Below are 5,470 nucleotides of genomic sequence, written 5' to 3'. Positions count from 1 at the left end.
GCAAGACAGACTGGAGAGTCCAAGGGGACTGTCTCTGTCTCCATGGTAACACTGTTACAGTGATCCAGGAGTTCACACTGGTTACTGCTTTGGTGAAATCTAATTCTAAAAGACACCACCAGTGTGGGGTCTGCCATTTCTGACAGTCTGCCCTGATCAGGGCCGGCTCCAGACCCCAGCGCGCCAAGCGCGCGCTTGGGGCGGCGTCCCGCGGGAGGGCGGCAGGTGGCTCCGGTGGACCTCCCACAGATGTGCCTGCGGAGGGTCCGCTGGTCCCGCGGCTCCGGTGGAGCATCCGCAGGCGTGCCTGCGGGAGGTCCACAGGAGCCGCGGGACCAACGGACCCTCCGCAGGCACGTCTGCAGGAGGTCCACCGGAGCCGCGGGACCGGCGACCGCCAGAGCACCCCCCACGGCGTGCCGCCCTGCTTGGGGCAGCGCAAATCCTAGAGCCGCCCCTGGCTCTGATGTAGGGACTCATGGGCGTGAGCCACTCCAGACAGCGTGACAATATGCTTACAGGATCATGGTCTAAAATGCCAAAGCAACAAGAGGAGGTAACACAGGGAAAGTAGAGGAAAGGGGCAGGTTAACAGGGGAGATTATGTCGTTACTTGCAATGTTAACGTATGTGTCTGGTGATTACTAGTTAGTTTCTCAGGTTATATGAATTGTTCCAGTGGAATTAGAGCAATAGTACATGGGAACCTGAAGAAGTGGGTTCTCAAGAACACACATAAAGGGGGAGACCTGGCTGTTGGGGTCAGGAAGGTGTCCCCAGGCTGATGGGGCATCTTAAAAGAAGGGGCAGAGGTGAGTGTGGAAAAAGACACGGAAGGGGGTCCAGACAAGCAGGTTAGCTGGGGAAAGAGTCCAAAATCAGGAGCCAGAAGCCAAGAGCAGACTGGTGGGGGGAGCTGAGCCCTGGAGTTTGGAACATTAATACAGAAATATACTATCTGCAATAATGCAAATCTACCCATTCTGTGGGCCAGATCCTCAGCATGTCCAAATCAGCGTAGCTCCAATGAGTTCAGGAAAGCTACACTGATTTACAGCCACTGGGGATCTGGCCCCGTATCAGGGACTGAGAACAGCTGCTTTGCATATTTGCATCCCACTGTCCTTTCCCTGCTGCTCAGAGCAGTTATGAAGGTTTCACTTCACTCTTTGTGGTTTATTGACAAGGGTTGGTCTGAGCAGAAACAACAAGATGATCTCACAAGCTCACATCATTTGGTTCTTAGTGCTCTGGATCCAGGGTAAGAATCAACCCAAAATCAGAGTAACAGCTGCTTCCTGTCGGGTGTCCCCATGTCAGTGTAGCTGCAGTGTGGGAACCTAGGTAAGCCACCATGCTGCTCAGATCCGTCCCTTATGCCCTCGCCATCATTGTCTGGATCAGACGTATGCAAGGACCATATTTGGTGCACGTGAAGCTGAGCATTTCCAGGTCAAATCCTGTCATATCACCTGTGGCATAATGTTCACGTGTTCATTGATTGCAAGTATTCACTTTTTAGATAGCCCAGATCTCATGAGACATTGACCGGCCACTGGATGCACTGGAAAAAAAAACAAAGAATAAAACAACATAACCCCCTTAGCCATTCTGGGACATGGCAGCTCCCATTGCTGGTGAGCTACATCAGACACAGCCAGCTCATCTAAGATTCCTGCCCTTGGAACTAGGGGTGCTGGTGATGCTGCCGCACCCCCGGGTTTGAAGTGGTTTCCATCACACACAGGGTTTGTAGTTTGGTTCAATGGCTCTCAGCACCCCCACAATACAAATTGTTCCAGCTCCCAGACCAGCATTGCAACTCTCCATTGGCTTCCTCCCAATCCTCCCTCCACCTGCTCCTCTTTCCTTGGCCATTGCCCTGCCCTAAAGGACCTGGGAGCTCAGCTCTGCTTGTGAGACTCCGGTGTTATGGCACCTCTCTGAGAGTAGGAGTGGACATACAAATACATTGGGAGTATCTGGGTGCCATGGGGTCCAGGAGAGGCAGCTGAACAATGAGATCCTTGGTGTTCAGAGGAGCAGTGCCACAGCTGCAGGAAGATCTGCATGCAGAGGGACTGGCAAGCAGGGTGGGAGGGAGGCTGATGGGGAGCCAAGGAGAGATTTAGGGGAAACATAGACCACCTGCATCTGGGATTTCATTGTACTGTATAACAAATTAATGTGTTAGGATGCCCAGAGCCTTGGGTAGGCATCTTTCTATCATGTTACATCTAAATAAAACAAAATATTGAAAATAGAAGAATTAACAATCACAGGGTGAAAAGTCTAACAGTCTGTGTAACTAACAGTGGCCTCTGTTTAACAGGTGCCTTTTGTAATACTGGGGCATTCATAAATCACTTTACACATCTCTATCTCACTCTCCATATTGTGTGAATAACCTAACAAACCACGATGACATTCAATACTTTGTGAGGGCTGGCAGGAGGCCTGTGAATCACTGAAGCGGTGATACCTCCAAATAATGATGTTGAATCTCCTTATCTTGCCACCAGATGGCAGCACATCTGCACAAAACAAAAACTCTCCTGTAATACTTGAAATTTTGTTTATAATCTAAAATGGCTTTGATATCCCTAATATAACAACCACCCCTACTTTCTAACACACTGCAAACAAATCAGTTCTCCATGTTGAAACTCTGTTCCTTGCACAGGGACTAAGCCAAGCAATTTGCCTATTTATATTGGCCTGATATGCAGAGCCGTCCCTGGTGTACAATGAATCGGAGCGACTGCCCCAGGTCCTGTGCTTTTGATAAAATTGCGAGGAGGTGGGTGGAGAGGTGAGGCGGGAGGATAAGCAGGGTGAGAAGGTGAATAGGGAGGTGAGCGGCAGGTGGCCGGGGGGGTTAGGGAGGAGCCCCCCTACCGGAACCTCCTGCCACCAGGCGGGCCCCAACAATCAGCGCCTCCCCCTCCCTCTCAGCACCTACTGCCTGCCATGGATCAGATATTTTGGAGCATCAGGAGGCGCTGGGGTGGGAGGGGAGAAGAGGCAGAGCAGGGGTGGAGCGGGGGTTGGAAGAAGCAGGGTGGGCATGGAGTCTTGGGGGATCGGGTGGAGTGGGTGCGGGCCCTGAGTTGGTTCCAGAGGGAGCACTCCCCGGTAGATTAGAATCTCCGCATCTATGTCCCGGGCCCAGCACTCCCCCTAGATAATTGAGGCCCACTGATTAGAAAGACCATCCCTTGCCTAATCCACCTGGGCACCCCTCACTGCCAGGAATGAGAAATACATTACGAGATTGAGGGGTGTCTGTGGCCCTGGGTCTGCAAAGCGAATGGACATTCATACAGATGCTGCTTTGCATATTTCCACCCGAGTGACAGTTCCCAGCTGTTCAGAGCAGATATAAATGTGCCACCTTCACACTTTGTGCTTCCGAACTTGGTATCTGTGACTACGCTATCAAGATGATCTGCCGCACTCAGCTTCTCTGGCTCCTTGTCCTCTGCATTCAGGGTGAGAACAACAACAGGAGGAAATGAGCTTTAAAGAAAGTTATAGTATTTTACTAGGATAGAAATGCTAAAAATGTCCCTTTCCAACAATCATTCCTAGCAGCAATTACAGTGTTAGCAGAATGAGAGCTCCAGGCAAGACACTTTTAGAGTTTGTAAAATATGCTGATGTTGGAACAACTTTATATTTCTTTTTATCCTAAATCTATTCTCCCATGCAGACTCCAGTGGGCAGATTGTGCTGACTCAGACTCCAGAATCCCTGGCAGTATCTCCAGGAGACAGAGTCACCATCAACTGCAAAGCCAGTTCCAGTGTTAGCGGAGCGGTGGCCTGGTACCAACAGAAAACAGGACAAGCTCCTAAGCGCCTTATCCACAGCGCTTCCACCCGCCCCTCTGGGATCCCAGACCGGTTCAGTGGCAGTGGGTCGGGCACTGACTACACATTCACCATCAGCAGGGTTGAAGCGGATGATGCTGGAGATTATTACTGCCAGCAGTATGCTAGCACCCCTCTCACACAGTGATACAGACCAGCACAAAAACCTCCCTGCTCTGTTTCGTTTCAGACTCTCATTCAGTATTTCAGCTGCTTCCTGTGCCGCTTCCTAGCACTGGTGTTTCTGCTGCCCTGCAATGGGATGGCTGGGTGTGTCAGACTTTGGTCCCCTCTCTCCAGGTCTTCCACCGTGCGGTTCAGCACTGTTTACTCAGCAGTTGCTTCCCCGACCACTAACACATACAGCAATAATCTAATCACAGCAAACTGTGGTCAGCGCTAAATCTCTGAGTGATCCAGGCTCTTATCTAGCGAAGCACAGTCACTGCTGCAGCTCCCCACACACAGAGGGACATATTGCACAGATTCTACCACCATTGCTCTTCTACATGTAATGCGCATGTACAGATCGTAAAGAACACAACAAACACCCTGACTGCAATGCCCCTCACTAGCTCACCCTTCCCTTGGGAGTCCCTGGAGGACCATGTGTGTGCAGGAGGGTAGGCGGGGAGGCCTGTTGCATCCAGGTTTCTACGTGCTGTGCTGATTCACCCTCATGGAGTCTTTCAGCCCAGCTGGCCATCAACTAAGATGCAGTTATTCTTTAGCATAACTAATGTGGTCAAAGCACAGCTGTTTAAAGGTAAGAACCTTCCCATTGTCCTCAGTCTGAGAAAAATTTGTCTTCTAGTTAGTAGGACATGGAGGCTACACATACAGAGAGGCATGTATGATACAGCAGTTTTCATAGTAACACTTCATAATAACTTCATACTATCAGTCAGAATTTATAGGTTATATAGAGAAATCCCCAAATTGTGTCACCCTGCAATAGTAGTGAGGGAATAACCGGGCTCCTGGGAAATTTCTTCCTCACTCCTATAACTTACAGGAGTAGCTCTCCCTAGTGTTCTCCCCTGCAGAGCCAGTGGCCAAGAGCAGATATGATCACGGTCACTCCTGCTTGAAGCACTAGTAACTCAAGCTCTACATTCACCCCTTCCCACACCACTTCGCGGTTATAAGATTAAAATTCTATTCAGAATCAGCCATGCAAAGATGAAAATTTAAATGTTTCCACTGACTATTGCTTAGCTGCACTGACAATATCTAGGTATTCATTTATAAATTATTCATATAACAGACTCCGGAGAGCAGATTGTGATGACGCAGACTCTAGGATCCCTGGAGGTGTCTCCAGAACACAGGGTCACCTGAACTGCAAAGTCAGCTCAGGATCTCACAATTGCTTGGACTGGTACCAACAGAAATTGGGACAAGTGTCTTATTTATTATAGGGCTTCCACCCTTGTCTCTGGGGCTCCAGACAGTTCAGTGGCAATGGTCACAGAACTAATTTCACCCTCACAATTAATAGGGAGATTATCATCGTCAGCCAGGCTACAACCTCCCTCTCCCAATGATACAGATCAATAAAGAACTTTCCTGTGCTGTTCTGTAGCTTTGCTCATTAA

General features: G+C 49.7%; 1 long non-coding RNA gene across 1 annotated transcript; it reads right to left on the bottom strand.

Annotated features, from left to right (window-relative positions):
* Positions 1-1,056: 1,056 nt before the first annotated feature.
* On the bottom strand, positions 1,057-3,394 carry LOC123371119. Its single transcript, XR_006579710.1, has 3 exons — positions 3,271-3,394; positions 2,418-2,534; positions 1,057-1,564 (listed from the first exon to the last, which is right to left on the bottom strand). It is a non-coding gene; the product is annotated as an uncharacterized LOC123371119 (long non-coding RNA).
* Positions 3,395-5,470: the final 2,076 nt, after the last annotated feature.

This window comes from Mauremys mutica, chromosome 5, assembly GCF_020497125.1.
Source record: "Mauremys mutica isolate MM-2020 ecotype Southern chromosome 5, ASM2049712v1, whole genome shotgun sequence".
In the NCBI taxonomy this organism is placed as follows: Eukaryota; Metazoa; Chordata; order Testudines; family Geoemydidae; genus Mauremys; species Mauremys mutica.
The sequence above is the reverse complement of the archived record's forward strand: the minus strand, read 5'-3'. Positions and strand labels throughout refer to the sequence as shown.